The sequence below is a fragment of the Trichosurus vulpecula genome, assembly GCF_011100635.1.
Source record: "Trichosurus vulpecula isolate mTriVul1 chromosome X unlocalized genomic scaffold, mTriVul1.pri SUPER_X_unloc_1, whole genome shotgun sequence".
NCBI lineage: Eukaryota > Metazoa > Chordata > Mammalia > Diprotodontia > Phalangeridae > Trichosurus > Trichosurus vulpecula.
Genome location: NW_023494377.1, coordinates 1,897,610 through 1,922,609, shown reverse-complemented (window position 1 = coordinate 1,922,609; position 25,000 = coordinate 1,897,610). Strand labels below are relative to the sequence as shown.

Sequence of the window (25,000 nt, the reverse complement as noted above, 5' to 3'; positions counted from 1 at the left end):
AACTCTTGCACCCAGTCCCCAGAGTTTGGACTCCCCAAGGCCTTGGAGCTTCTGAAATATCCCAGAGCCCTTTGCACTGCACTGGAAACGTAGGCCAACCACCCAACTGCAGGCTTCTCTAAGGCAACAGGTGAGAAATGAGGCAAGAACTCTTCCAGGATGACAGCTGAATTCGGGCCCTTTATTGACACTCTACAGGTGTTCACTAGATTTACTTTCTGCTGCACAGCTCCCTACTGAGTGCCACATGAGGTCCGACTCAGCATTGACTGGCCAGACAGAGCAGCCTCCCAAGGTGACAGATGGCAATTTCAAGTTTATCATTCTCAGATGATTTCATTCCCTAATGAGGACTGCCAGATGTTGACACAGCTTCCCCAACAAAACTGACTGACACTAGTAAACACTAGGAGGGGCATTGATGATGGCAGTTAAGCCCTAGATAAGTACTCATGTCAAGAGAGTCCTTGAGGGGACCCGGAAACAATGACACAGTTAAGTATTTGTGGAGGCTGAAGGTGGACAGGGCTCAAAATGAACAAAGGAGAAGGCCAGGCTTAGTGGTACACGCTTGCAATCTCTGCCTTTAGGGAAGCTGAAACTGGAGGATTGTTCAAGCTCAGGAGTTTCAAGTTGCAATAGGGTTAAACCCTAAAGTGTGTCTGCACTAAGTCTAGTGTCAATATGGTGATTCCCCCAAGGAAGGAGGAGGACCACCAAGATGCCTCAGTTGGGACTGAACCAGCCCGAGTCAGAAAAAACAGAGCAGATCAGAGCTTCCCAAAAGTGGAGTCGAACCCATGTGGGTAACAAATTGAGAGAGAGAGGCATTCATTTATACCAGGAGCCAGCTGGGATTATAATCCAAGTCTCCTGATTCTGAGTCCAATGCTTTCCATACAGTTTGAGAGTTGGAAGGGGCCTTAAAGGTCCCCCTTATCAAAGCCCCTCACTACACAGCTGAGGAATCAGAAGCCCAAAGAGGTGGAGTGACCTGCCCAAGGTCACGTAGTTTCTAAGCAGCAGAACTGGCAATCAAACTGAGACCTTACAAATTCAAATCTAGTCCTTTTCCATAACATACTTCTCACAGATCCGAAGACTGTTTTGCTTTCAAGTTCTCGGATAGTCAGCACCTATATGCCACTTGGCAGATTCAAGTTAACAAGCAGTGATTAAGCATCTGCTCTTTGTCAGCCACCATGCTCCCTTTATATCATTTTCCTGCATGGAAACTGGCTGGATGGCTGAACTCAAAGCAGTCATTAGTGGCTAGATGTCATCTTGGAAGGATGTTTCCAGTAGAGTGCCCTAGGGATCTGTCCTTGGTCCTGAGCTGTCTATCATTTTTAATAATGACTGGGGGAAAAGGCCCATGTTATCAAATGGGTAGATGATGCAAAGCCAAGGGGCAAGCTAAAACACTGGATGACAAAGTCAAGAAAAATCCCCAAAGACTGTAAGAGCTTCAAGCACTGGGCTGAATCTAATAAGATGAAATTTCATAAGATTGTGGGTAAAGTCTTAACACAAGTTAAAAAACAAAACCAACCTCACATATATGAGATGGGGGTGGTGGTGGTGATGATGATGGTGTTGGAGATGTACCCATCCAGTGGTTTGTCTAAAAAGACCCTGGGATTTAGTGAAGATGAGCACAACAGGAGTCCTCAGGGTAATGTGGCAGACAAAAACAAACGCTCATGGGATCCCAAGCTATATTAACGGAGGCACTGAATCAAGAACTAGGGAGGTGAATGGTGCCACTGTAACTATACCTAGCCAGACCACTTCTGGAGTATGACGTTCAGTTCTGAGAAAGAAATTTTGGGATCATAGGATCATGGACTTAGAGCTAGAAAGGACCTTAGAGGCCATCAGGGCCAACTTCCTCATTTTACAGATGAGGAAACTAAGGCCCAAGGAGGTTAAGGGATTTCACAGGGGTCATACAGCTGGTGAGTGTTTGGTGCAGGATTTGAACTCAGGAAGGAGGGTGTTCAGGAGGGCAATCAAGATTGGAAAAAGCCTCAAGATTATGCCATTTATGGATTAGTTGAAGGAACTGGGGATGTTTGGCTTGAAGAAGAGGAGATGGTGGAATGTATCTGAAGGAGTTTCCTGTCAGAGAGAAACTGAACACATTCTGCTTGGCCTCAGAGGGTAGAACAAGGAGCAATGGGTGGGGAGTACGGCAGGCAAATACTGATTAAATGCAAGGAATATCTCCCAAGCAACCTAAGGTGTCCCAAAGTGGAGTGGATAGCCCTGGGCTGGGGCTATCTCACAGAAGGTCTTCAAGTAGAGGATGTCGACGATGACGTTGTTGTTGTTGAGTCATTTCAGTCCTGTCTGACTCCTCGTGACCCCATTTGGGGTTTTCTTGGCAGAGATATTGGAATGGTTTGCCATTTCCTTCTCCAGTGCATTTTATAGATGAGGAAACTGAGGCAAACAGAGTGAAGTGACTTGCCCAAGGTCACACGACTAGAAAGTGTCTGAGGCCAGACTCAAATTCCGGTCTTCTTGACTCCAGGGCTGGCACTCTATCCACTGCAGCACCACCTGGTTGCCTCAACGGATGACTATTCATCTGATATGGTGTAGAGGGAACTTTTAGGGGTCCCTTCCAACTCTGACATAATGTGCGTTTGAGGCTTTAAAACTCAAATATTTGAACTAAATCCTTCTCCAGGGAAGAGGTGAAAGAAGACAAACTCTGCACCTGGCTGAGAAACAAGCTTGTCTACTTTCTGCAAGTCGCAGAGAGCCAAGAATGGCTGGGTTCAAGATGTGAAATTGGCCAGGAGTTCTGAATCAGCCCTTCAAACAATCAGTCAGCAAGCGTTTCTTAAGTCCTGATTGCAGGCCAGGCTCTGAGCTTCAGGGCATGGCTCCATTATTTTCTTTGAAGCAAACTCTGAGGACATCAGACAAACCCATAACACCACCAATGGAAGCCGTTCTGAGGACAAGAGCCAAGGTTGGGAGAGTCCTCAAGCGGACAAAGAAACAATGACATTGTTCAGGAGTGGAGGAGTCTGTGGAAAACACTAGGGCAGATCCACCTTCCTAACCACCAATACTGGCTTAAAAACATGCTGCCAAAGACAGACAAAAAGGGAATTTGGATTGTCCACACCTCTGCCTCTGTTAAAGAGAATGGCTAAGGGACATCTGAGTTCTGTTCTTGACACTGACGGTGAATAAGCTCCTCCCCATCCATACATATCAATTTCCTCTTGGTCCCTTCCATTTATAAATCTTATGATCTTCTAGGGCAGAGATTACTAAAACTGGAAAAATCATTCTTAGCTTGAAGACTCTCATTTGGGGCCCATTAGTTTGCTGATCCCTGCTCTTTGGGAGGCAGCTAGGTGGCACTGCAGCGGATAGGGGCCTACGCCTGGAGTCAGGAAGACCCGAGTTCTACTCCAGCCTCAGACACTTACTGGTTGTGTGACTCTGGGCAAGTGTCACTTAACCTCTAGTTGCCTCAGTTTCCTCAGTTGTAAAATGAGGCTAATAATAGCACTTTCCTCACAAGGTTGCTGTGAGGATCAAATGAGATATTTGCAAAAAAGCAAATTAGCACAGTGGTAGGTGCTATGTAATTTTTTTAGGGGATAAGAAGCATAGCATACAAAGGGTATGGGATGAAGAAACTGAGAATCAGCATTCTATCAAGAAAATTCAACACTCTCCTCCCCCATCTCCACCCCTGTATCCCCAAGAAATTGAAAAATTGCTCTGGACGTAGTGGATCAGTGACTTACCTAGAAGAGCAGGGTGAGCAGCCATATGGCCCCCACTGATTTGCCTGCCAGTAAAACTCTGTGGGGGAAGGTGGGCTTTTCTCCAAGGCCCAGCTACAATCTTTGGATTGGGCCGCACAGGAATATTCCCATTCAGTCTGCTGTTTGCACAAGGCACCTTATTTACACCAGACAGACCGCCACACATTGGACTTAGGAAAATAAGTCTATTTGGCAGGAGTGTGGCCTTCTATTCAGGCAGCCATCTGAACAAGACTCTGCTGGCCCAGCTTAGCTTCTCAGCCTTCGTTTCCATGGGCCAAGATCGAAGTCTGCCCAGTTACAGGGCTTGAGAGAAGGGGTGTTCTCAGTCCTTCCAATGAAAAGGCAAATCAGAGAGAATCACAGGCCCAGAACTGGAAGGAACCTCAGGAGCCATCTTGTTCAACCCCCTCATTTTATATATGAGAAAGCTAAGACCCAGGGAAGAGAAGAGGCTTACCCAAGGTTACCATGGGTAGGATCAGAACCTGGATTGAATATGACAATAGTGCAGATGAGAGGTGATGAATGCCCATACCTGAGCAGCAGCAGTGTCAAAGGAGAGAAGGGAGATATACAAGAGAAATGTATAAAGGTAGAATTGTGGACAGGATAGGACTTGGCAACAGATTGGACATATGGGGTGATAGCGGATGAGAAGTTGAGGATGGCACAGAGATTGGGAGCCAGCATGACTGGGATGATGATGGTGTCTTCAACAATAATAGGGAAATTAGGAAGAAGGAGGGTTGGTGGGAGTTGGAAGGGAGTTAACAAAGCCTGTTTTGGACAGGTTCAGTTTGAGATGTCTATGGGACATCTACTTTAAGATATCCAAAGGGCAGTTGGTGATGTGAGACTATATAGCTCAGGAGAGAGGTAAGGCTCAACAAATAGATCTGGGAAGCTCATGTGTAGAGATGATGTTTGAACACATGAGAGCTGACGTGATCGCCAAGTGAGTCTATATAATGGGAAAGGGGATGAGGGCCAGGATAGAGCCCAGGATAACGCAAAGCAACACAGGTCTAGAACTAGAAGGGCCCCCAGAGGCCAGCTAATCTAACCCCCTCATTTTACACGTGAAGGAATTGAGGCCCAGGGAAGAGGAGTGATACTTTACTCAAAGTCACACACAGGATCTAGAGCCTGAAGGGATTTCAGAGATCATCTAGGCCAACCCCCTTGATTTATAGATGAGGAAACTGAGGCCTAGAGGGGGAAGTAACTTGCCCTTAGGATCCTGGATCTCGAGCTGAAAGGGACCTCAGAGGCAATTGAGTCCAACCTCATCATTTTAAAGAGGGGAAAACAGAGGCCCAGGGAGAGAAGGCACTTGCTGAAGATCACAGGGGTGGAAAACAGTAGAGCCTGACCCCAGGTTCTAGAATTCTATGTCTGATATCCTTTCCATGGCTCCACACCTCTTCTCAGAAAAACACCAGGCCTGACTCCGTCTAGTTTGGCCATACCTCAACTTCTTGCTCACTGAATGGTCATCTCATTTATTTTCCCTGACTTTAGGCAAGTATCTTCTCAAAAAGACCAGAATGAAAGAGAACTCACACCCACCCAGCTACCTTTTGCTTGGGGAAGTGATACCTTAAAACTCAAGCTTCCTCAAGCTTTAGGTTAAGCCTCTTGACCCAAGTAAAAGGGACTTCAATTCAAGGGAGGAGAGGGGCAAGTGCTGACAGTAGACGTGTAGGTACCTAAGACCCTGGTCTGGGAGTAAGGAAGCCCTGTGTTCAAATCCTGCCTTTGACACTTACTAGCTGAGTGAGCCTGGCCAAGTCACAGAAGACTCAGTGGCTTCTAAGGGCCTTCCAGCTCAAGATCTAGGATCATATGTGTGACCCTGGGCAGTTCAATTCACCTCCTGGGCCCTTGGTTTTCCCCTCCATCGAATGAGGGGTCCAGACTAAGCTGGCCTCAGATCCCTTCCAGCTCTGTTCTTGGGTCTTTTGATCCTACATGTCCTCATTCTCTCACCAGCATGGCGGGGAGAGTCTCTGGCTTCTGGATCTGAGTTTCTGCCAACATCGTGGGCCTCCTTCCCCCCAGTAGCTGTTTTGCCACTGGGGCAGGGTTGGTGCTCTGGTGAACAAGTCTGATCATGTCATATCCCTAATCAAACACCCTTCCAGACTCCCCACTGACTCCAGACTAAGTCCCAGAACTCTAGCAGGCAGGAGGCTGCAACAGACAGCTCTGAGGGGGAAGGAGAATCACACTGCTAGCTAGCACTTTCCTTCGGCCTTTTGAAAAACAAGACCAGGAGGCTATCTTTGGAATGAGCCCATGTCTCAAGTCTGCACTGTGTGAAGAACATCGTATCAGGCTCTGGAGGAGAGCATTTGCAGCCGGCACAGGTTATAGCAAGGTGTTGTGGGAACCACACCAGGCTAAGGCAGATGCCGCGGCTTGGAGTTTCAGCTCTAAAGACATGACAGAATTTCAGGGTTGAGAGAGATGTCAGTGGCCATCTGGTCCAGGCTCTACTCGACAAAGAATCTCTCATCTAACGAAGTGAACAAGTGGTACCCAATGAGGTGCCAAGTCATATGTATTCATCCTTCTGCCATATCCTTGTCTCCATTCATCCGGCTAACCCCTTCATTGCCCCTCATATGGGCTACAGCAATGACTCACCATGCATCGGTCTCCTGTGCTCTGCCCTCTCCAGCCCATCCCCCACATTGCTACCAAAGTGACTTCCCTAAGCCTGCCCATGTCACCCAAGTCTCACAACACCTCCCTATTGCCCCTAGGATCAATACAAAGTCCTCAGGCTGGTATTTGACTGGCTTTCTAGTCCCAAGGCTAGATATATAAGGGGAGTATGTGTGTAATAGATTTGTGTATGCATATATGTATGATTAAGTGCCTACTATGTGCCAGGAACTGTGCTAAGCACTTACAAATATTTTCTCATGTGACTGGCTTTCTAGTCCCAAGGCTAAATATATACAGGGAGTGTGTGATAGGCATGTGTATGCATATATGTATGTATGATTAAGTGCCTACTATGTGTCAGTCACTGCGCTAAGCACTTACAAATATTTCCTCATGTGACTGGCTTTCTAGTCCCAAGGCTAGATATATACAGGGAGTGTGTGATAGGCATGTGTATGTATATATGTATGCATGATTAAGCACCTACTATGTGCCAAGCATTATGCTAAACACTTACAAATATTATCTCATGTGACTGGACTTCTAGTCCCAAAGCTAGATACATATGGGGAGGATGTGTGTGTGTGTGTAATAGGTATGTGTATATATGTATGTATGTATGTATGTATGATTAAGTGCCTACTATGTGTCAGGCACTGTGCTAAGCACTTACAGATATTATCTCATGTGACTGGACTTCTAGTCCCAAGTCTAGATATATAAGGGGTGTGTGTGTGTGTGTAATAGGTGTATAGATAGACACACACATTTATGCACATGTATGTATATATTGTGTATATACATATATATACATATACCTATTATACACACATATATATCTTATATAAGGCATGTATATCTTAAATAGGTGTGTGTGCATATGTGTATATATATGATATCTATATCTCACAAGTATATAATAAATGCTGGTTACAGACTTTCATGAGCCCATGCCTTGCCACCATTAGCTTTCTCCACTTTATTCTATTCAGGGTGGGGAACCCATGGCCTTGAGGCCGCATGTGGCCCTCTAGGTCCTTGGGTGCGGCCTTTTGACTGAGTCCAAGTCTGACAGAACAAATCCTTTTACTAAGGGGATTTGTTCTGTGAAGTTGAGATTCAGCCAAAGGGCTGCCCTTGAGGACCTAGAGGGCCATGTGTGGCCTCCAGGCCGCAGGTCCCCCACCCCTGTATATATTTCTTGTCTGTACATAATTGTTTGCATGTTGTCTCCCCCATTAGACTGCGGGCTCAAGGAGCTGATTTTTGCCTTTCTTTGTATCCCCAGTGCTTCTGACAATGTCTGGCACATAGTAGGTGCCTAATAAATATTTATTGACTGACTGACCGATGCATAAGGAAGTCAACAGAACAAAGAAAACAATATCCAATGACTACAATGATGCCAATGGAGGGAAAAAAACCACCTCAGCACAAAAAGACTGAGCCTGCCTTTTGTCCAATTCTACTGAGCAAGCTTGGCTCCAAAGTAGGGATCAAAGATGGATGGCGCCTTCCCTCTCCCTGCCACTTCTTGGTAAAGGTGGGGGGTTCTAGGCGTGCAATGCTACCTAGGGTGGCAGAATTAGCTGATGCCTTGGTTAGTTCTAATGAATTGTTTCCTCTATTTTATTCTTTAGGATAAGGGATGGCTCTTTGGGAGGAGGGGAGAGAAGGAAGGGGGAGGGGAGGGGAAGGAAGGGGAAGGGAGGGGGAGGGGAGAGGAGGGGAAAGGAGTGGAGGGAAAGGGAAGGGAGAGGAGAGGAAGGGAGGAGAGGGGAAGGGAAGGTAGGGGGAGAGGAGGGGAAAGGAGGGGAGGGAAAGGGAAGGGAGAGGAGAGGAAGGGGGGAGGGGAGAGGAAGCGGGGAGAAGAGGGGGAGGGAGGGGGAGTGAAAAGGAGGAGAGAGGAGGGGAGAGGAAGGGAGAGGATGGGGGAGAGGAAGGGAAAGAAGGGGAGAGGAGGGGAAAGGAGGAGAGGGGAGGGGGAGAGGAGGGGAAAGGAGGGGAGGGAAAGGGAAGAGAGAGGAGAGGAAGAGGGGGGAGGGGAGAGGAGGGGAAGGGAGGGGGAGGAAAAAGGAGGAGAGAGGAGGGGAGAGGAAGGGAGGGGATGGGGGAGAGGAAGGGAAAGAAGGGGAGAGGAGGGGAAAGGAGGGGAGAGGAAGGGAGGGAAAGGGAGGGAGAGGAAAGGAAGGGGGAGGGGAGAGGAGGGGAAGGGAGGGGGAGGGAAGAGGAGAGAGGAGGGGAGAGGAAGGGAGGGAAAGGGAAGGCAAGGGAAGGGAGAGGAAAGGAAAGGGGAGGGGAGAGGAAGTGGGGAGAGGAGGGGAGGGGAGGGGGAGGGAAGAGGAGGAGAAAGGAGGGGAGGGAAAGGGAAGGGAGAGGAAAGGAAGGGGGAGGGGAGAGGAAGTGGGGAGAGGAGAGGAAGGGAGGGGAGGGGAAAGGAGGGGAGGGGAAGGGGGAGAGGAGGGGAAGGGAGGGGGAGGGGAGAGGAGGGGAAAGTAGGGGAGAGGAAGGGAGGGGAGGGGAGGGGAAGGGAGGGGAGGGGAGCGGAAGGGGGGAGAGGAGGGATAGACTAAGAAAGGTGGATGATCCACAAGCACCAGATAGAGGTTTAAGGGACTGGCTGAATGTTCCCTGTATGGTAGGGCACTGTAATGATGGAGGGAGGAGGGGAATGGGGATGGCAATAGATTACTGCAGACAAACAGGTAGAGGTACTTTTTTTCTTATCTCTCCAATATCACGCAGTTAGGAACCTGCTATGGGCACCAGGAGATAAAATGTGCCTCCTTGGAGCCCTGCATTTCTGATCGCCGCAGCCAGTGTCAGCAGCCTCGGCTGGCCGAGCTGAGCCCCGGGAGGCCAACATGTGCCAGAGCCGGACAGCAGACTGTGCCGCGGCCATCCCAGAGCCCGCAGATGCCCTCTCCTTGCCATCTACTGTCTGCGTCCGGGTTTGCTGGGTCCCAAGGAAGCTGTACAATAGCTGGAAGCTTATGAAGAAATAAATCAGGAAGTTTATGATGCGCTTGCTTTCCTTGGCATCGGAGCACCAGGCTGCCCACTGCCAATCCATCATGCTCATCATCTGACAGAGGACATGGGGAAGTCCATAAACAATGAAGCCCAGGGAAGGGCCTAGGAGAGGCTCTGAGGAGGCCACACGACAGGAAGGGCATGAGTTCTGTAGGCAGGTGAGCCGGGCTTTAAACTCACTGCAGACATCTGCCTGTGTGACCTTGGCAAAGTCACATGACATCTCCCACCTCTGAATGCAACTGGAAAATGACAGGATCAGGCTAGATGACCCCTGAGGGGCCTTCCAGTCCTCCTACCTCCAGAATCAAATAGGAAACCCAACGTTTAAAACCTTCTCAAGCTGGCCCTTTCCTGTTGCTGTGGCTGTTCAGCTGTTCAGTTGTGTCCAACTCTTCATGACCCCATGGGCCACAGCACACCAATGCTATCCATGGGATTTTCTTGGTAAAGAAAATGGTGGTTCACCATTTCCTTCTCCAGTGGATTAAGGCAAAAAGAGGTTAAGTGACTTGTCCAGGGTCACACAGCTAGTGAGTGTCTGAGGCCAGATTCGAGCTCTTTCTGCCTCCAGGCCCAGCACTCTATCCACAGAGCCACCTAGCTGCCTCCTAGGCAGAGGTTACACAACTTATCCAAGGTCACACAGCTAGTGAGTGTCTGAGGCCAGATTTTAATTCAGTTCTTCCTGCCTCCAGGCCCAGTGCTCAGTTTGCACAGCCACCTAGCTGCCCCTTCCTACCTCTCCAGTCTTATTACACCTTACTTCCCTCACCATTATCAAGTGAAATAAAATTTGTAAAGCACATAACCATAATAAGTGCTTAATTAATGCTTATTTCCTTCCCTTATTCCCTTTCTCCTCCCTTCTGCATACTCTGTTTACACACTCGCTGCCACTGGCCTCCTGGCTGTTTCTCACACTCCATCTCCCACCTCCATGCATCTGTCTGGGCAGTGCTCCATGCCTGGAATGCTCTCCCTCTTCATCTCTGCCTCCTGGCTTTCTCCAAGATTCAGCTCAAATTCCACCTGAAAGAGGCCCTTCCCACCCAGCCAGTTGCCAACGCCTTCCTCTCCAAGTTTAACTTCCATTCACTCAGAATCCAGTCTGTACACACCTAATGCCTTCCATGCTGTAAATGTAAGATCCTAAAGGAAGAGGCTGTTTGTGTCTTTCTTTCTATCCCTTGTGCTTAGCTCACTGTCTGGTGGCACCTGGGGCAAATCCTTTCTCCTCCTGGGCCTCAGTTTCCCCCTCTGTAAATCAAGAGGGTTAGATTGGATAGCCTCTGAGCTCCCTTTCAGCTCTGGCATCCCAGAATCCTCTGCTTCTGGGTAGGGTATGATCAAAGTTGGCTTCCTGGAAGCAGGAGGGTGCAGGGGAGCTAAATGATGCTGGGGAGGAGGGGAGGAGACGACATCCCAAAAAGAACAGCCTGGACCAAGGAAATCAAGGACCACATGTGTTAAGTCAGGCTGGGAAAGAAGAGTCAGGGCTGGGAGCCTTCAAAGAATGTCCTGGAAAGGGGAGGTCAAAGCCAGATTAGGGAATGCTGAGGAGCCTGGCCTGGACTGTGCAGGCAGTCGGGATCCACTGAGGGTGTTTGAGCCAGGGAGTACCTGCACATCTGCACAACAGCGTGGAGAATAGATTGGAGTAGCGAAAGCAAGGAACCAGCTGAGAGGTCAGAGGCCACAAAGGACTGGGCCCTGAGCCTTGGCTGAGGTGGGATATCTCCAGAGTGGCCAGGAACAGGAAAGGTAAACTGGGATCAAGTGAGGATGTCTCCCAACTTCTCTCTCATCAAAGCCAAGTAAGTATCTGACACTCACACACTGTGGGACAAGGGCAAGGCCTTTCACCAATCTGAACCTCAGTTTTCCACATCTGTGCAATAGGAACAAGAATACCTTTATTAGCACAAAGGAGGTTTGCTTTGTAAACCATGTAGGGGATGTGGGTGGGGATGGAGGAGGAAATAAGAGCTATGATTTCCCTGGTATATAACCCTCTCTCCACCAGCATGGATCAACTGATAGCCTGAGGAAACTGTTTAGGAAACAGAGAGGTTGAGTGACTTGCTTAGGACCAGTAAATGTCAGAGGTGGGACTAGAACCCAGGCCTTGCAAATGTGGACACAGCTCCCCAGCCATCATGTCACAAAGCTATGATTGTCTTTGAAGTACAGATGTAATAATAAATCACAAGCCTATAGTGCTTTCTTTCAACAGTCCCTGTGAGGTGAACTGACTTTGCTCATGGTTACACAGCAGGGCCAGAACTCAAGGCAGGGCCAGTATTTCCCCATCCTGGGCCTCAGTTTCTTCATCTGTAAAATGCAGGGGTTGGACCCAATGGCATCAGAGGCCCTTTCCAACTCTGGATCTAAGATCCTATGAGCAAATAAATATTCATTTGTTAATTCATAACACATTTATTAAGTGCCTACTGCATACAGAACACTGTGCTAGGCCCTGAGGGAAATACAAATTTTTTGTTGTGTTTGTCCTTCATTTTTGAAGAGGACCATGACATGACTTGCAAGCTGTGCAAGGTCACCAGCCTCACTTTCTCCTCCAGAGCCATCTGGGTCCAGTGGCCAGATATTCATCAGGATGACTGGAGATGAACCAGGATGCTATAAGGCCTTTTCAGGTACTCACTTAGAGTAAGGCCCATTCAGTGAATAGGCCCCTTTAAGAAGTGAGTCAAGGGATGGCCTCTTTAATTAGAAAAAAAAAGACAAAAAAATCAAGCTGGGAGGGGAAGACCCTCAGGGTTGCTTTTCCAAAGAGATACAGTTACCATTGACATTCACTCTAAGCCAGGAGGGCCCAAAATACAGCCATTAAGTGGAACTTGGGCAGGGACCTATTGTAGTTCAATCTATGAGCTTTGGAGTGAACTGGAAGCCCACTCTTGCCTTACAGTCCAATCCAGAAACAAAAGGCGCGATATTAAGTGATAAGTATATTAGCCAGGTACAAAAGACAGCCAAGTGTAAGAGCAGAGGGGTAAGGTTGTGACTACCAACTGGATACTCAAAAATCATTGTGATGTAGCAGAGAGTGCTATATGTATAATCAGGAAGGACTTACTTGGGTCCACATCCCAGCTCTGGGATCCTAGACAGATCCCTTAACCCTGTTAAGTCTCGGTTTCTTTTATCTGAAAATTGGGAATAACAACACCTCCACTACTTATTCAGTGAATATCATTATCAAGCATTTTGGAAACCTGAAAAGTGCCAGATTCCGCAGGCAGACACTGTCTTATTTTTGACATTGTATCTCTGTTGCCTGGCGCTGAACTGAACCGAATCCCTTCTTTTTAAAGTTAAGGAAACTGAGGCTCAGAGACAAAAAAAAAGGTCTAACCTTGGGTCGCACCAGGGAACAAAGAGCAAGATCGGAACTCAGGTCTCCAAATAGAATGGTCCTGCCAAGATGCTCCAGCAAGTTAACAGCAGGGTCCAAACAGAATTCAATCATTTCAAACTTGCTCTACAGAGTCTGGACAGAGGCCAGAACATGATAAGAATTTTTTCTTTTCTTTAAAAGGTAGGCTGACATAAAAAACAAGAACCTTTCATGTTCTGAAAAGCACATGTCACGGAGATGCTGGGGAAGTTTTCACCAGTAAGTCATTTAGGCAAATTTGAAAGTCTATTTTTCCTGTTTAGGCAGAATATGAAATTGCCAACTGGGGGCAGGGAGGACTTCTCTATCCTTTTTTTGCCATTTATGATCACCTGTAAGATCAAAACAGCATCAATTTAGAGCTGGTAGGGACCTCAGAGGCCATCAAGGCCAACTTACAGAGGAAGAAACCAAGGCCCAAGGTTGCATAGGCAGTAAGTGGCAGAGACAGGATTTGAACCCAGGTCCTCTGGCACTAGGGCCAATGTTATTTCCACTATGCCATGAGTTACTATGCCTAAAAACACATACTTTATCCAGGCTTCTTTCTCAGTTTTGTTCCTATCCTCAAATTTGCTGCTGTTTTTGGTCATGTCCCATTCTTCATGACCCCATTTGGGATTTTCTTGGCAGAGATACTAGACTGGTTTGCTATTTCTTTCTCCACCTCATTTTATAGATGAGGAAACAGGCAAGCTGGGTTAGGTGACTTGCCCAGAGTCACACAGCTAGTAAGTGTCTGAGGCCACATTTGACCTGTTAATTGAATGTGACTGGTTGCCCTATAAATGTTATTATACTCTGCTTTATTACAACACAATTTGACATGTCTCATCATGGTGTGGGGGTGAGCGTGGGTTCTAAAAAGGCCACAGGCCAGCAATGTGCAATTGACTTCCACTCCCTGGGACTCAGTTTCCTTCTCTGTAAAATTGAGGGGATGGGACTAGATAGCCTCTGAAGGCCCCTCCAGCTCTAGATCTCCAGGCTGAACTGAAGCAGGAAAAATAGGAAATGTTCATTCCATTCATTTACTCATTCATCCGTAAAACATTTACCACTTGTACAAACTCTGGCCAGGCCTGTGCAAGCTGGCAAGGCTTCAGGCCCAGCCCTAATTGAGGGACCAGAAGGCTGCTTCCCTCCTAGGCCAGGCCTGTTAAGTTCATAAAAGCTCATCCCCAGAGGAGAGGTATTTTTTAACCATAGCAAATCCTGACTATTCTATTGTAAAGGGGCAGGAGAAGGCAGAAAACAGGAGTTCCAGACCTCACCAGCATCACACATCTTTGAAGAAGAGATTTTTGTATTTACAATCTCTTCTATCAGTAAGGATCAATTTCACTTGCCTCTCTCAAGAACTTTGGAATTGATTGTGTGACATGGGAGATACTGGCACGGGACCACCCAGCATGGCATGCCCACATCAGAAAAGGTGTTGTGCTCTATGAGCAAAGCAGAATTGAAACAGCTCAAAGGAAACGCAGTATGTGCAAATTTAGAGAATCCACCCCAACTGTTCACACGGACTGTTTGTGCCTGACCTGTGGTAGAGCCTTCCAAGCTCATATTGGTCTGATGAGCCATAGTCGGACACATTGAAACTTGACACTAGCATAGTGATGTCAATTTGGTCCTCTTCGAGAACGAAGGACAACAACCCATCAACCAACCAATCAGTGAGGATCCCACCAAGGATCATGGAAAGATCACTTCATCGCCATTAGACTGTGAGCTTCTTGGGAGCAGGGACTGTCTTTTGCCTTTCTTTGTAACCCAGAGTTTAGCACAGTGCCTGTCACATAGTATGCCCTTAACAAACGCTTGCTGATTGACTTAACCACAATAACTGATGTTTACATAGCGCTTGAAGGTTTGTGAGAGTGTTTTACAAACAACTTAATATCTGAGCCTCAGAAAAACTTTGAGGCAGGTGCTGTGGGTGATTTTATCCCCATTTTGCAGATGGTAAAGTTGAGGTTCGGTGAGCTTGGAGGTTTATGTGGCAAATAAGTGAGAGTGGTTAGATAGGAAGCCAAGTTTTCCTGATTCCAAATATGGCACGCTATCCACTAGACCCTTCATTTTTGTCTTTGTATGGTCTAGCACATAGTAGACCCTTAATAAATTCTTGTCAATCAACTGATAGATCTCCCCCTATAAAATGTCTCTCCCTACAGAATGTAAGCCCCTTGAGGGCAGAGATTGCTTCATTTCTTTGTATCCCCAGCACCTAGGACACTGCCTGGTGCCAACTAGGTGCTTAAGAAATGTTCTGAGTGAGTGAGTGATGCTGCGTCTCCCAAAATTAAATGTGAGCTCTCCTTGAAAGCAAGAACCATTTCATTTCATCCTATCTTTTGGCACATAGTAGGTGCTTTGTTAATTGACACACCAAGCTACCTCTCAAGGCCTCATTAGTCATTTCTGAGGCTTCACATTGAAACACTAGAATCTGCCTTTTGTTTCTGTCTTATCACCAGACTATGCAGGAGAGGTGACCAGGGGCACCTCTCCCAGGATCCAGGACATTAAGTCTTCTGTAGGGACTTAATGGGACAGCATAGCACAGCTGCCAGGAAGAATTGCCGGTACTTTCTACTGTCAAGATACCAGGAGTTCTGGACCTGAATGCTATGGAAGGAGCCAGGGACAGCATCCAATATGGCATAGGGTCTCTCTGTCTAGAAGTTTCTAGAACTATCCAAGAAAGAACCATACTCTTCTTTAGGGAGAATGTTCCATTTCTTCCCATTCAACCTAAATCTAGTTGGATGGCTCTTGGCTTGGGGCCCCCAAAAGCACTTCTAATATGAAAGGAGAAAATTGGGGATCACATTGGTTTCTATCTCTTAGAACTGTCAAACACTGTCCCCCTAGCTAAACATGACAAAGAATAAATTCCATGTTTTGCAATATGAACATATTTTAATTGGTGCTAATTACATGGGTACAAATGGGTGATTCGACAAGTCATTTCCCAATTGATAAATGGTCAAAGGATATGAACAGGCAGTTTTCAGATGAAGAAATTAAAGCTATCTATAGTCATAAGAAAAAAATGCTCTAAATCACCGTTGATTAGAGAAATGCAAATTAAAACAACTCTGAGGTACCACCTCATACCTATCAGATTGGCTAACATGACAAAACAGGAAAATGATAAATGTTGGAGAAGATGTGGGAAAATTGGAACACTAATGCATTGTTGGTGGAGTTGTGAACTGATCTAACCATTCTGGAGACAATTTGGAACTATGTCCAAAGGGCTATAAAACTGTGCATACCCTTTGATCCAGCAATACCACTGCTAGGTCTGTATCCCAAAGAGATAATAAAAAAGGGGAAAGGACCCATATGTACAAAAATACTTGTAGCAGATCTTTTTGTGGTGGCCAAGAATTGGAGATTGAGGGAATGTCCAACAATTGGGGAATGGCTAGACAAGTTGTGGTATATGAATATAATGGAATGCATAAGAACTGATGGGCAGGTGGACTTGAGAAAAACCTGGAAAGACTTACATGAACTGATGCTGAGTGAAGTGAGCAGAACCAAGAGAACACTGTACACAGTAACACCAACACTGTGCGATGATTAACTTTGATAGACTTAGCTCTTCTCAGCAATACAATGATCCAAGACAATTCGAAAAGACTCATGATGAGAAATGCTATCCACGTCCACAGAAAGAACTACGGAGTCTGAATGCAGATCGAAGTGTACTGTCTTTACTTTTTTTGTTTGTTTTTTCTTTCTTGTGGTTTTCCCCTTTTTGTTCTGATTTGTCTTTCACAACATGACTAATGTGGAAAGATGTTTAACATGATCGTACATGTATAACCTCTATCAGATCGCTTGCTGCCTTGGGGAGGGGAGAGGGAAGGGAGGGAGGGATAAAAAATTAAAACTCCGAATCTTTTAAAATTGAATGTTGAAAACTAGCTTTACATGTAATTAGAAAAAAATAAAATACTATGGACATTAAAATAACACACACAATGGATGATTTGTTAAGATTGCTGCCTCTCCAAAGGTTGTACTGTGATCCTGTAGGGATGATTTGGGGTAACCACTGAGCTTTTCCAGCTCTTGAAACTAAAGAGGAAGAATGGAAGGCATGGGGAAGGGCGCGTGATTATTTCACAGAAAATAAAAATCGTTCTTTATTCAAAGTTTTGCCAAAATGTGGCTCAATTTTATCCAGAGGCTGCTTTCATTTATTTCATTATTCAGTTGCTTTTATTTTAGCTTCTTGGCATTTTTCTTAATATACTGGAAAATTCATATTGTAAGCATTCATTGAAGTCTCCAAACAAGCCAAGTATATAGTGTTTTTATGCTATTTCTATGGAGCTCTTACAGGGGAGAAGCAAGACAAACTACTCCAACCCTAAATAGGTGTTTCTCAGTTTCCACATCTGTAAAATGGGAATAAGATTATCTCCCTGCTAAGATCCCAGGAGGAAGATGCGAGGAAATAAGTGGAAGGTATAATCAATGCAAAGTATATTGGGGAATGATTTCAAAGCACATAAAGTTCTCAGTTATCCAGAACACTGGGATAATGGGCTATTCTTCTTGTGACCAGGAGAAGATAAGCCACAGTTTAAGAAAATTAAACTATAATAAAAGACATAAATCAAATGGAATATAATTTAATTTTTTTTGATCATTCAGAAGGCACTGTCCTGGAAGCAAAAGAGAGGGTAAAAGATTTGGGACTGAGCAGGTATTTTAGAGATATCTAGGTGGTACAGTGGATAGAGTGCCAGGCCTGGAGTCAGGATGTTCCCAAGTTCCAATCTGGCCTCAGACACTTACTAGCTGTGTGAGGCTAGGCAAGTCACTTAACCTTGCCTCAGTTTCCACATGTGTAAAACTAACTGAAGAAGGAAGTAGCAAACCACTCCAGGATCTTTGCCAAGAAAATTCCAAATGGGATCACCAAGACTTGGACATGATTAAAAGGCCTGACAGAACAACAAAAAATCGGCTCCCAGGGCCTCAGGATTATCCTGAACTCCAAATACCATACTATAGAAGAGGAGAGCGTAGAGAATAGGTATTTCCAATCAGGAGAGAATAAAGTTTTCAGATGGGTAGAGAATAGAAATTACTGATTGATAGAAAGCATCAAGCCTCAGGTATGGTATGGTAGAGGTCCTGATTCAGGTTGAACTAGGTGGCTGCCAATATCCCCTTTCAAATTGGAAACTGCTAGATCTAATAATCCTGGTTCTATGTAAATATGAGTTGTTAATATTAACAAGGAAGTCCAAATGTAGGTCGGTGGAACAGACTAGGTGGTGGAAGGTATCAAGTGGAGTCATAAGCCAATGTTCAATAAGCCCAGGAATACAAACTACTAGAATAAAAGCTCTGGGTCTGGAGTCAGGAAGACCTGAGTTCAAATCTAGCCTCAGATACTTCCCAGCTGGTCCTAGGCAAGTTACTTGTCTCAATTTCCTCATCTGTAAAATGAGGATGATAATAGCACCTACCTCTCAGGGATGTTTTGAGGAACAAACAAGATAATGTTTGTAACGTGCCTCACAAACCTTAAAGCACTATACAAATGTTATTTGTATACTATACAATACAAATTTGTATACTATACAATTTGTATACCACATTATAACAAATGTTGCTGTTGTTATTTCACAAGAATTGCTAGAAAAAGTTGGAAAGAAACTGGGTGGAAACTGGGTTTAGATTAGCACCTTGTACCATACACAGTAGGCAAATGGATGAATGACCTAAATGTAAAAAAATAAAATGAAATAAAAATCTTAAAAAAGAGAATGGAAGTCAGGGGTTTTTTTGTTTTATGATCATGACTAGGGGTAACCAGAAAGATAAAATAATATGCTAGAAGACTGACTTAGAGTACAAAAAGTTCTAGGCAGGTTAGAACACTGGGCTGAATAAAAAACTAAAAATCTTTCCCTTGAGTTCAGGAAATCAGCTTTGTAAGTACTAGATCACAAGATAATATATGGAAAAGCACTAACTGAAGAGCTGTATGAATATCAACTATAGTAATACTAAATATTATACATTCATGCTGCCATTTTAATCTTATTGACTGGTTAATTCCTTAGAGGTCATTGAGTAAGACTTTAGGTATTGACTCAACTCCAATCCAGTATTCCAGAGGTTGCTCCTTTATGTCTCAACAATTAAGGTCACCTGTTAATATAAACTGATGGTGTCCGGAAATTTTAATTATATAAGTTGACTACAAAGAACAAAGTCCTAAGTTAGAATCTGCAAGACCTCGAAGGCAATCCAACATCCACCTCTACCATCCAATATTACTTCCAGCTCTTAGCTTCCAAAATGTCTCTTTTCCAAAACTCATTTCTTCAATGAGCCTATCTCTGAATTCTCCTAGGCCAGTTACAGAGTGAGAAGATAAACAGGGGAAAATTTGGGCCCAATGATTCACATGTTCTCCAATACATGCTTTGGCCCATAACTATTACTTTCTCTCTCTTACACTGCCAGAACGCATCCTGATCTGTCAAAGAAAGGCACAACAGAAAAAGAATTGAGACATAAGGCTGGAGAGAGGAGTGAATGTATTACACACACACACACACACACACACACAGAACTGCCTTGCCTAGGGTCACACAGCTAGTAATTATCTGAGGTCAGATTTGAACTCATGAAGATGAGTCTTCCTGATTCCAAGCCCAGTGACACCTAGCTTCCCATACATACACATGTGGATTTTGGATGTCACTATTTTGTGTCAACCATGCCTCTTTCTGCTTCCATTCAGTCCAAACTAGGTCCCAATTAGTAGCATTATTCAAACTAGCATTACCTATTTCTATTAAGCTAGAACCAATGGCCACATTTTACCTAATTATAACTTCAAATTATGTGAATTCTAATACATGCAACCATTCCAATACATTCATTATTCACACTAATGGGGGACCTGGCTGTGCATTTGTTAAGTGCTTATTGTGTACAATGTCCTGTATTAGACACTGTAGGAGATATGAAGATGAATAAGACATATTCCATTACAATATTCTGAAAGTCACAGCTTATGGGCCAAGAGTCTCTCCTCCCAGGCTTGACCGTGTTCACATGGCCTTAGCCTGGGGCCACTATACTCACTCTCTCTCTCTCTCTCTCTCTCTCTCTCTCTCTCTCTCCCTCCCTCTCCCTCTCCCTCTCCCCCTCTCCTTCTCCCTCTCTCTCTCTCTGCAAATATGTATATTTACACACACATATACTATTTCCCAACTTATACAGACTACAGCCCAAATATAGAGCATGATAAACAGTAAACAGGATTAGTAATTTATTTTTGCACATACACCAGTTCAACCTAATGTCAAATAAGTGTGAGACATGGGGTACACCCCACAGAAGAGCACAGGTGAAATGTGGTTATTACATTTTACAAACTGAATAAAACAACCAGATGTTTTACAGGCTTGAAATTACTCTCTAGAGAGTATGTATAGAATGCATAGAAGCACCTAATTATCTAACATTTCCTAGTTAACAGTATATATTTAACCCAAACTTTTCCATAAATATCCAAATGTCTATTTATCCAAGTCCAAGAATTCTTCTCACCCGCTTTGTGAAACATTACGCTGTACTACTGCAGTCTTCCCTTCTTCTAAATCAAATATAAGTCATTTGTTGTCATAGCAATGCTCCTTCCCCTTCAAAACAGTTCCATTTATGTCTACCCAAATTGGGTCATTATCTTCCACCTCCTCTAAAATGACTAAGTCTATTAAGATGCCTTGCTTTTACAGCATCTTAATATGGCGGCCCTTTGAAAACCCGCCTATGAGCTATAGTGCAAATTATAAGCAAATGACAGTAACGGATTCTGCCAGCATTGAGCCTTCTATACCCAACCGAATGGTTTCCTTATTTAAATGTACCTAATGGGCTAGCTGCACGACAAAACAAAGCAATAAACTGCACTTATTTTATTCTTTTTCTCCTCTCATAGCTAACCAACTCTGTTCCTTTGTACCCTGCTGACGCAGATCACAGAATTTGGGAAATGGATAGAACCTAGGCAACCACATGGTCCAATTTCTTTCTCTGGAAATGTACCCATCAAGGGGTCACACAGCCTTTGCTTGAAAGCCTCCAATGAGAGAGAGAGCCTATCTCCCAAGGTAGTCCACTCCACTTTTCGACGGCTACAATTTTGGGGTAGTTTCTTCCTGCCATTAAGCCAGAATTGGCCTCTCTGCGACATTTCCCTTATTCCTCCTGCTTCGGCACTCTTGGACCAAACTTTCTCTTCTACCTGATAGCTCTTCAGAAACTTAAAGGGAGCCATGATGAGTCTGAGTCTTTTCTTCTCGGAGCTTCTTCTCTGAATCCTCACAGGGCATGGGCTTGAGGCCTTTTGCCATTCTGGCTGTCAATCTCTGGACACGACCCAGATTTTCTCATTGTCCTTCCTAAAAGATGACTCTCAAAATTGAACAAAATCTCCATGATGTGGTCTGACCAGAGCAAAGTATAGTAGGGCCACCTCCTCTCTAGTGCTAGATTTTATGAGTCTCTTAATGCAGTCTAAGACAGAATTCTATTGGGGCTTTTCTGGTTGCTACAACTCAATCGCCTATTGTACTCTGCAGGCCACTAAAACTCCCAGATCTTTTTCAGACAAACAACTCTTCAGGGGTGGGGAACCTGTGGCCTCGAGGCCACATGTGGTCCTCAAGTGCAGCCCTTTGACTGAATCCAAACTTCACAGAACAAATCCCTTCTAGGTCCTCAAGTGTGGCCCTTTGACTGAATCCAAACTTCACAAAACAAACCCCTTCTAGGTCTTCAAGTATAGCCCTTTGACTGAATCCAAACTTCACAAAACAAACCCCTTCTAGGTCCTCAAGTGTGGCCCTTTGACTGAATCCAAACTTCACAGAACAAATCCCATTTGAAGCCCAAGAGGTGAAGTGACTTGTCTAAAGTCATACAGCTAGTAAGTATCTGAAGTGAGATTCATATCCACATCTTCCCATTTCCAAGTTCAGTGCTCTATCTGTTGTAGCACACTGCTTCTCCTTCCTCAAAAACCTTTCTGTATGATCCTTCTAACCCAGTTTGACTTGACTCTGATTCCTTCCTTGTTCTATGTTCTTTACCCCCGGAGATAAAGATAGAGATCCTTTGAGAAAAAAGTAAGGGACCATCTTCTTTCCTTTGCCTTGAGGACCTAGAGGGCCACATGTGGCCTCGAGGCCACAGGTTCCCCACCCCTGCCCATATGTCCCCTACACTGTGCTTGTGAAGCTGATTTGGGGATCAAAGTATAAGATTTTATACTTATCCCTAGTAAATGTCACTTTTTTTAGATTGAGCCCCATATTCTAGCCCGCCAACATCTGTTATCCTTTGTTCGCTATCCCTTTCAGCTTTGTGTGATCTATAAATTTGATAAGCATGCCAGCTCTGCCATTATCCAAGTCATTGATAACAAATGTTTACCAGCAGAGAGCCGAGCAGAGCCGGCATGCCGCTGGGAGACCTCCTTCCAGGTTCACGTTGAACTCTCAATGATTAATTACCTGACCATTTAGTGAGTTCTGAATCCATCTAACTTTTTACTATGTCTAGCCCACATCTCCCCATCATATCCACAAGAATAAGATGACTTTGAAAAGCCTTTAAAATTTTTTCAAAACCACATTTAAAATATAAAATTTCAATTCTTAAATTTGATTTAAAAATCAAATCCTTTTCTCAAAACCTGCTCAATTACATCTACAGCATTACCCTGATCCACTGGTCCAGTCACCCTATCATCATAGGAAATAAGGTTAGTCTGGCCTGACCTGGTCCAGAAAACACCATATCGGCTCTTTGTACTCACTGTTTCTTTTTCTAGACATTCACCGGCCATCCCTTTAATAATACATTTTAGCATTTGGCCAAGAATTGAAGTCAAGATCACAGAACTGTTGGAGGTTCCACTCTTTCCCTTTATTAAAAGAAAAAAATCAGGACAACATTTGTCCCTCTCCCTTCCTGCAGTATCTCTCCCTTTCTCAAGCAATAATATCCACAAGTTGTTTTGTTTTTTCCATTTGTCTAGTCCTGGTGACTCATTAAGAACTGGGGTTCTCTTAGTATCTCCCTACTATCTTGGGTACTGATGCCCCGATGGCCAATTTTACTATCTCCTTTCCAGGCCAAAGATAGTACTATCCTTGACAGAGAAAACAGAAGCAAAATAGGAATTGAGTAATTTTGCCTTTTCTCTATTGTCCTATCCTCCATGAACAGTGGCCCTAGTCTTTCTTTGAGTTTTCTTTCCCCAAACACAGCTAAAATGCCTTTTTTGGTTGTCTTTGCCTTTCTTTGCTACCCTCTGCCCATTCTGAGCTTTATCATGCCTGACATTTACAGGACCATACCCACTTTTGTATCCATCTTATGGACCCCCCCCCTTGCTTCCTTCAGTATATGATTTTTAAAATTAATTTATTTTTAGTTTTCAACATTCACTTCCATAAGCTTTAAATTTTCTCTACCTTCCTCCCCTCCCCAAGATGGTATGCAATCTGATATAGGCTCTCATATACATTCTTATTAAACATATTTTCACATTAGTCATGTTGTATAAGAGAATTAGAGCCAATGGGAGGAACCATGAGAAAGAAAAAAAACAAAACAAAAAAGAGAGCAAATAGTCTGCTTCAATCTGCATTCAGACTCCATATTTCTTTCTCTGGATGTGGACGGCATTTTCTATCATGAATCTTTTGGAATTGTTTTAGGTCCTTGCATTGCTGAGAAGAGCTAAGTCTATCAAAGTCAGTTATTGCATAATGTGACTGTTACTGTGTACAATGTTCTTCTGGTTCTGCTCCTGTAGATGATTTTTAAAAGTCTAAATTAGCCAATGAGTTCCCTGTGCATCCACATCGGTCTTGTTAAACAACTCTCCATTTTGATCTTCCTTAGAACCATTTCTCTATGTCTTTAGAGTTTCATTCTTGAGAGCGTTCTATCCCTCCTTGTTTGAATTCCCCTATAGAATTTCAACCCATGGGGTCTCATGTCTCCTTTCTCTAAAGCCTTTGAAATCCACTCTCGCCAAATCTAGCGTCCAAGTCACACTTTGCCTGGCTTTCCTCTCTTGGCCCACTACAAACTCGAAGATGGACTGGTCATTTCCCATCAAGGTTTCCATCATTTTGACCCCAGCAACTAGTTCCTCCCTTGTGGTGAAAATCATACCTAAAATAAAATTTCCATTTGATTTATTTTATTCTGTTTCTTTTATTTATTAATGCCAAAATATTTATAGCAGCCCCTTTGGTGGAAAAAAACTGGAACTGGAAACAAAGTAGAGACACTTCAGTTGAGGAATGGCTAAACAAATTGTGGTATCTGAATGTAATAGTGTTACTGTACTGTAAGAAAGGTAATGAAAGTACTTACATGAAGCAAAATGAAGTCAACAGAGCAAGGGAAAAAATATACACAATTACTACAATAGTGGAAATGGAAAAAAACAGTAACATTAAAACTAAATGTTGAGAAAATTGTAAAGAATGAGCTCTGCCCTAAAGACACTTCCCCAGACTCCTTTACAGAGGCTGGGGTCTAAGGGTATGGAGCGCTGCATATAACATTAGATATTTTTAATCTGTTGATAGGATTTACTGAATTTTTTTCTCTCCTTCCTTTTTTCAAAAATTGTTTGTTATAAGGGATGACTCTCCTAGCGAGGATGGACAGAGAGGTAAAACTAGGAGATGTAAAAAGCTATCAATAGTAATTTTTTCAATTTCCCCTTTTTGTCCCTCCCCTTTTGAAGGATAAAATTATCATTAAGAAAAATCAAGAAATCATTAGCCGAGGTGCTTTTGGAAGAGAGTTCTATCAGAGAGTTGTCTGCCTAATTGAAGGCTTTCTTACTACTACACTACTTTTATCCCTACTCTGTGCTAGACTCACAATCTGTTTTCCAAACGCCTCACCTATTTCTGCTTTCTGTCCAGGTGGTCTCTAGTAAACTTGGATGGCACAATTGTTTTTGTTTGTCTCTATTAATCAT

General features: G+C 44.2%; 1 protein-coding gene across 4 annotated transcripts in view; it reads right to left on the bottom strand.

Annotated features, from left to right (window-relative positions):
- The window catches only part of TMEM164 (transmembrane protein 164), a 124,329-nt gene that overhangs the window by 72,144 nt on the left and 27,185 nt on the right, over positions 1-25,000 (bottom strand). The gene's annotated exons all lie outside the window — the stretch shown is intronic.